Here is an 8,099-nt window from a genome sequence, read left to right on the forward strand (position 1 = left end):
ATCATAATTTGCCACAACTGGAGAAGCAGAAATGATGGAAAGATAATTTAAAATAAAAATAGAAGTCATTGATGTTAATTTTGGAATAATATTCATTTTCTTTACCCTTAAAATAGTAGCATCACTTTTACTAGTTACTTCTTCTTTTTTTGTTTAGCAGATGTTCACAGTGAGATAAGCAAAATAAGAACAGATCTGGCTCTCCACTCCTAGACTTTATTTCTGACTGCTTCTTCATATGGTTTTATTTTTAAAACTCTCTCCAAGGAAGATGTAACTTACTTTAGGGCATACTTCAAGGAAGTTCCCTACAAGTTCCCATATGTGTCTGCTTAACCCTGAACAGCTCATCTCTGTAAATCAGCAGCAGGCCCAGCAGCAACTGATGACTGTATGGAGCTGAAGGGCTTTGCCTATTTGTAGTGTAGTCAGCTCACTAATGAGGAGCTGGCATGAGGCACAATGCACCCTGGACCTCATTAAAAAGGCTTATTTTGGCTTGCTGAAACATTACCTCAGGATTCAAGCACTGCCACAGTGCTGCAGAGAGGGAGGCCCTGCTTCCCTGATGGAGGTGGTTCCTTCCTATGTTACTCATAAGTCAGCTGTCCTTTCTGTCTCTCTTTCTTCAGATGTAACACTTGGATGAAAGTGGGTTCATCTCAGAGACCTACAAATGGCCAACGTCTGGAGCATGGTGGGACGTTTGCAGTGCCTTTAAAGCTCACTTATCAAATTGCACAGACGTCCTCTGACATAAGGGGCGCATCACGAAGGACAGGCACCCACACAGCCTGCCCTGTGCTATGCTGCCCTCCTGGGAGCTCTGCTGCCTGCAAAGGGAGGAAGGAGCCTGCGGCGTTTACATGCCTCTAACCAAATCTCCCTGCTCAGTTCTTTCAGGTATGGCAGCTTTTTAAAAGTGAATGGCAGTAATTAGTACTTCCTAACCTGCTTTCCTTTTCCTCAGCTGTCATGTCCAGGTTTGCTGTTTCCAGCTCAGACATGCTGGCAAAAGGGACGCTTATGGAGGAGAGCTCAGTCAGCGCCAAGTCCAAAATCTCTCAAGGCTGCCAGTTGTTTTGCTTGGAGGCTCATCTCTACCCTGGCCTAGCAGAATAATGAAAGCATGACAAATCTGATTAGTCTTTCTTCAGCCCTCAAGTATGTAACTTCTCCTGCTGTAAAAATGGAAACTTGAGGCTCTGGTTATGCAAAAATTACTTTAGAAGGAAAACAATGACTTGAGCTGTCACAGCAACATTTCCAGTCAGGTGGAGCAGCCAAGCCATGGACACCCAGGCTTGTGCTGGAGGTTTGTGTGTAGTGCCTGCTGACTGCACTGCTGGTGGCTCATGCAGGAGGCTCAGGTGGAGTTGGTGGAAGCTGGGCTTATCTGGGAAGCCCCTGCAGGAATCTATACTGTGCTGGGCAGTCTCTGGGACAGGCACACAAGTGCCAGCAGAAGTGGAGCTCCCCGGACAGGTTTTTATTTCTAAGACTCTGGATGCAGAAGCATTTGGAAAACGGTGAAAAAACAGGATCAAGCTGGTTTAAATTAGCCTAATTACTTACTTATATAGCATTATACTTTTCTAAGTCCATGTAAGAAGCAGTGTCAGCTGCTTTGCCTGAACTACTGCATTTGGTTTTCGGAGACCACCCACATTCTTTGGTTAATATGATGGGAGTTTGTTGGGTATGCAGCTGTTAGGCTATCAACTCAGAGGCGGGATTAATTTATATGAAGAAATATATAAGAAATGCTTTTCTAAATTAATAGTCGTTTTATTATTAGACAGGAATATCCTTACTGTGGATCTTTAACAAGAATTGAGCTGTGGTTTTGGACTGTTTGTACAGGAATATGATGCATATAATTATATAATGGCAGCAGCAGCTGGCTTTTTGAGACGTCCACCGGAGGTGCTCAAACTCAGCATTGTAGTGGAGCACACAACAGCACTGCTAGATATCCCTGCCCTTTGAGACATTTGTGTCTCATGCTGGCACAGAATTGTGCCATACTCTTGGCTCCAGCTGTGCTACAGCCTCCACTTCAGCCTTTATTAACATGAGGGAAGTGCAGCATATTCGATATATCCTATAAATTTACTGCCATGAAACTGCAGTCTTATCAAGTTTTCTTTATTTCACTCTTTCTTTAAAAAAAGAAAAAGGTTTTAAAATCTTGATTTTCATCATCAGATCATTCTTACATGACGTTATATTGCTCCTTGTTCCTCTTAAGTACAGCCTGCATCTGAGACAAGCTGTAAGTCATGTTAGTTGATTTCACCTCTCCTTATACTTCTGTTATTGTCACTGGTTTATACTGGAAAAGTCTGCCTTTAACCATGTCCCTCAAACAAGAAGAAAAAAAAAGAGTTTAAAAACTGCATTTTTTTTGTTTTGTTTTAGGTTTGTTTCTTTATTTTGTTTTGCTTTCACTATTCACCTACTCGATTATTTATCTTCCATTTACTTTTTATTTCCAGCATAAATTAAATTCCATGAAGTAAATCCCAGGAATAACTGACGTCTTTAAACAGATGATGCAAAGCATACCAGTCTGCAAGAGCTGATTTCTTTTGTTTCCATTTGTGGAGCAGGCAAATTATACACTGTTCATGTGATTTCATCAAAGATCTTCATTTGCGGTGGTAAGTTCCGCCACACCACTTGATATGAAACATTTCTGACTCCCAGAGGGTCAAGGAGATGACATTTTTGTAAAGAGGGGTTGGCTACACTTGTATTGGCAAAAAGCTAGTAAATGCCAAACTCATAGGGTTTGAGATTGTATGTGTGTGTATATACATATGTGTGTGTATATATATATATATATCCCTCAGATTTGTTTCTTCTCTGAAGGAATCAAAAAGGAGCTTGCTGGAAGCATTTTTCCACTCATTTGTGTTATGTTTTATAGGTCACAGAGTCTAGCTTTATAGGTTCCTTTATAGTCAGCAAAATTTGTCCAATAAGAAAAGTGACACTGTGCTCTTGTCTAAATACACATTCAGTAAAAAGATTCCTTGCAGATGAAGTTTAAAATTGCATGAGAAATTTGATTAAGAGCTTTATCCAACATTCAGACTCAGGACTGAAGTGTGGTGAGTTGAAAGTGCACTGCAGGAGAACAGACCAAATCTTCATTTCAGAAGCAAGTTGCCTTTACGGGGTGAAAGGCATCCTGTGGTACGGGGATTCTGTCTCCATATCAACATTGTCCTGGAAGTATCTCCTTAAGAAGCCCCTACAGCTGCTCCAGAGCCACCAGACTCAATAGCTGCATCAGCAACACGGTGGTCCTGCTTGGTCCTTAGCTGCAGATATTTAATATTAAATATGGATTTGATGAGTGTTGTCAAGCCCCAAGAACCAGCAAAGCCAAAGCTCTTCAAGCAAAGCTTTGAAGGAGCACCAGCATTGGGGAGGTTGGAGGAAAATGAGTTGCCCAAAGAAAATGTGTGAAGGAGCTCCAAGCACTCCCTAACACAGAGAGAAAGTCTTAAACAGCCACTAGGTACCAGCAGGTCCCATCAGCCCAAGGTGCTCTTTCAGTCATCTTTCCATGAAAAAGGAACATTGAATGTGGGGAAAAGTTAGTGTCTGAAACATGCAGTGTTTCTTTCAAAAGATATATTTCTTACATAGTACTGTTTATATGCCAGAAAATTTTTTATCCTTATGTACAAGTGAGTATTTAACATAAGTACTTTGTCATTAATTCTTGTGAGTTAAAGGATAACGTTTTCCAATAGATAGCTGCTCTTTTTTCTTTTTTTTTTTTTTTTTCCTCTGAGTATTATTTTAAATTAGTGGCAGCCTGATTGCTACTATTTATAAGAAAGCCAATTTGATCAATCCCAGAGAAGGCACATCCATGGCCCTTTGCTGCAGGATATTGAAAATGCAGGCTTGAAGAGGCTATAAATCCATGTTTGGTGATCAAGCTGAAGGTTCAGCAAACAGCCACACATAAAAATAAGGTTATGTCTGTGCTACAGCCTTAAGATCATCTCTAATCTGGTCCCTCTAGAGTCTGACTTAGGAGCTGCTTATAACCTTAAGAAATTTGATAAAGCAATCATATGGATTTTTCTAATGTAAAGAGGTAAATGTGTAGATTGACAGAGAAAATTAAAAAAATATATAGCATAGAATGTTATTTTTACTGGGTCTTGGAGATGTAAACTGTGAACTCTGTAATGAGACATTCTAGGAGAGCTTTTAACCCATTTGCTTCCTGCTGTTAGAAACTTCTCAAGGCCCCTTGCATTCTCTGTGTTTTACTTGGAGAAAATATTTATATGTGGCCTGTGTTAAAGATCACTTGTTCTAGCAATATACTTTACTTTCTCATTAATGTCTTCAGGAATATCCTTTTGTCTCTACACTGAAGTATATGCACATCTGCATGGCTTTGCAAATGCTGTAGGAAGGAAGCATCCGTGCTTGGACTGAGTTGTTAGTAGCTGGCTCGCCTGTCACACAGCTCAAGTAGCGGGTTCTCTGCATGCAGTGCTAACTTCCACATCAAAGTGTTAATTAATAGCAATGCAAAGGTCAGCTCTCTACAACTAGAATTCCTCCCCTGTGGAGAAAAGCAGAGAGAATCAGTGATGCAAAAGAGCATACTAAAACCACCATAACTACAAGAAGCAGGCTTGTCTATTCCCTGAGTTTCATTTGGAAAAAAAATAGGGTGAACGCTCATATGGCTATGCTTCATCTCAGTCAAAAACTGAATCCAGGAGGATGCTAAGAGGTTAGTTCAGAATGTAATACAAATTATGCAAGAAAGGTAATTTTCCCTGGCCTCTTCTCCTGTGCAAGAAGGGCAGTAAGTCAGGTAGAAAAACAATCAGAGCTCTGAATTTGTTGAAATAGATGGCAGAGAAAGAGAAAAGCCTTGTGCAAGCCATTTTCCTGCATGGTGAGTTAGGGAATTTATGTGCCGCTAAGTGCTTGACAAAGACCGTCTCAGAGTAAAAACATTGCTCCTTCAAGCACTTGTGAACAAAGAGTCAGGATCAGCCTACACAATTAAGCTTTGCTTTCAGTATCCCCTGTGCTAGACCAATGTGCTCTTATACAATGAGGAAAGAATGTTAACTGCAAAGAAAGTTTATGAAGAGTTTATAAAGAGGGAATCATTGATGCTCTCAGTCAGCACTCAAGTGATATGTGAGGGCAGTCTGTGGTCTACAGTTAGTCCAGTGATACAGTCATTTGGAGAGAGATATTAGTTACACACTTTTGAGCAAGTCAGGGCACCTAATTCCATAAATTGTTTCTCTAAATTTTGCCTGGGAGGACAAAAGCAAACATAATCCCCCATGCACAGGAGCAGCTGGAAGAGTGCTTGGATTTACCCAAGGGATCATTGCTGCTGCTGTTTGTTCCCTTGAGCCCATCTCCCTGGCCCTTCCCCTTTTCCCTTCCCATTTTTGGGGGGTCAGGGGGCGGTGTGCGCTGGCTGTGCTCCTATAATGCCTTGTATTGAATGTAGCTCTAGAGCTACCAGAATTTCACAAGTATCGATTCTCCAACGTGATTTTTAGAAATATAAAATTAGGCATTAATGTTGTTAACTTGGAATTCATATATTTTCAGCTCCAGAGCTTTCTACAAAAACATATGACAGAAAATCAAAACAAACAACAACATAAATTCTGAGTTTATAAAATGTTCCAGTCCTGTCTTATACTGCCAGAAAATATTTAGAATTTCTTATATATACGTGTGATCCACACTGCCAGACAAAAGTGTGTGCTACATAAAGACAGATGTGACAGAGCTGTGTATTCTGTCACTTTACTGGTAGATTGTGTCGTACTGAGACCAGCTGGAGTCAGCGAGATGGTTCATGAAACTGTTCATATTTATCTAGAAGTTCTCAACATGTTCACTGAGACAATGCTTCTCTTTTTACTCAAGATAAAAAATATGCAGAGAAATAGGAATTATCAGACCTCCTCTGCAGCTCTGCTATTGCAGTCAAGTCTTGTTGCCTTCGTATCAGTTGCATGTAGAGATGGGTGGAGTGTAGCAGTCGCCAGACAGAAAATAAACCAAAGCACTTGGAGCTGGCAGCCGGACCTATACAACACAGTAGAAGTTGGCAACAAAGCCTGTGAATCATTCCAGAACTAAAATGGTAGGGATTTACACTTTGGACAGATATTACTCTGCAGTAAAAAATATATGAATCTTCATCAAGAAAGAAATCTAAAATGGTTTGTTGTTGTTTGTTTTGATTTATTTCTTATTTATTTATTTATTTACAGGCTTCAAAATTAAATACTTCCGTTGTCCAGGAACTTTGGAGTTTACAAGAGAGTACTGTATGTTCCAGAGACCAACAACATAACCTGTGCAGCGGCTGTGCAGCAAGATAGCAGTAGGAAATGATTTTATAGGGGCCTATCACATCTGGGTTTAAAGCTAGTAGACTTCTACATTTTTTTTGTTTATTAGTACTGCAATGTCTGTATGTCCCACAAAACCTTTTTCTCTGGCAGGATTTATGGATTAGATGACTGCTTTTAATTTATTATTTGTTTTTTAATCTATCTATCTGTGAACAGGAATACATGTAATTATATATGTATACCTACCAGCCTATGGGTGTTGCTGAAGCTTCCTATCACTTCTGTGAATAGCAGTTAGGATTATACCAGCAATAAAGAAAATTGTATCTTCATATGAGACTGATACAAAAACTTATTACATACTCTCTCGCTTAATTATCAGAAACCAAAACCAAACCAGAACAGTAGTCCATTAACTTAGCTACATAGCTGTTTTTAATTTTTGCTAATACATATAATTAGCTGGATATAATTTTTACAATTTGTAAACATCTTCTTAAATTCTGGATATGGAATTCATTGAAACTTTAATGAGTGCATTATTGACCCATTTATTTTTGTCAAAAATTGAGAAAACGTATAATAAAAAGTATTACATGGTTCTGAAATCTATTTACTAGCTCTCACCATGATAAGAATATCTGAAACAATACATCTAAGTGAACATTTCTTAAAGTGGTTTAGAGAATTGTATCTGTGTATTTCAGTGATGGTGGGATACACAGTTTCTTTAACAGCAACTTTATGCAGGTCCAATACAAATATCACAGATACTGTATCAGGAAAACTACAGTACCTATGTGAGCCTCACTGACATTTCCTTTTAAGGTCCTCTCTATAATGTCTATCTAACTGATTCCCTTGAAGGACATACCTGTGCATCACACTTGGAAGAAGAAATTTCAGGGCACAAAAGGAAAACTGTGACCTAAGAACTCTGAGAATCAAATGGAAAAGAATGAAAAGTCTGACCTTGTGATTCCATTCTGATTCTTCATCCAGCACTGCAGGAGGAATTCCATACAAAGAGATGAAGTTCCTGCTGTTGCTGAACACTGTAGGAGGAACAACAATATTACTGAGAAGAAAAAGGAATAATGTTCCTCAGGTTATGCCACAGGGAATCAGCTGTGGTTCTCCTGCAGTAAAGGTGAGCAGGAAGAGAAACCAAGTCTACAGTGGCATTGGCACTCTGAAATGGACTGACCACCTGTGGCCAAGCTTGGACCAAATAGAACCACATCTTATGTTGCTAACAAAACAAAAGTGAAATAAATAAATAAATAAATAGAAGGTATTTGCTAAGCTGTAGCAAGAGTCAGAGTGTGGATGGTTCTGTGCACTGGAAATATTTGTTTCTTTGATACTTTCATACTCCACAGGAGCTATCAAGTGTAAAGCAAATGTGTTCTCTAGAGATAGCTAAAAAAACAAACAAAACAAACACAGAAAGCAACGATGTATATTTCTTTTTTGGTTTTTAACTCTGAAAACTAGTTTGACCTTCACTGCTCATTCATTTTGAAGTGCCATAAACAGTGAAATAAAATTTGCATTTACTATAAACTCCTTGTTCATAACTGCTTGTTTCTCCAAGACCTCTGGATTGTAAGTGTGTGCAAAGAATCACAGAATGACCCGGGTTGGAAGGGACCTCAAGGATCATGTAGTTCCAACCCCCCTGCCTGGCAGGGCCACCAAACATACACATTTACTAGA

General features: G+C 39.4%; 1 long non-coding RNA gene across 25 annotated transcripts in view; it reads left to right on the forward strand.

The window, feature by feature from the left end:
- LOC107318096 overlaps positions 1-8,003 on the forward strand; it is a 93,729-nt gene extending 85,726 nt beyond the window's left edge. For 13 of the 25 annotated variants that reach the window (XR_004308370.1, XR_004308371.1, XR_004308387.1 and 10 more), the window contains 3 exons: positions 633-903; positions 2,499-2,663; positions 6,297-8,003. This is a non-coding gene — a long non-coding RNA (uncharacterized LOC107318096). Of the gene's footprint in view, positions 1-632; positions 904-970; positions 1,165-2,498; positions 2,664-6,296 lie in introns of all 25 variants that reach the window. The other 12 variants (XR_004308389.1, XR_004308386.1, XR_004308390.1 and 9 more) reach the window with 6 other exon arrangements.
- Positions 8,004-8,099: the final 96 nt, after the last annotated feature.

The sequence above is a fragment of the Coturnix japonica genome, chromosome 9 (assembly GCF_001577835.2).
Source record: "Coturnix japonica isolate 7356 chromosome 9, Coturnix japonica 2.1, whole genome shotgun sequence".
Lineage (NCBI taxonomy): Eukaryota > Metazoa > Chordata > Aves > Galliformes > Phasianidae > Coturnix > Coturnix japonica.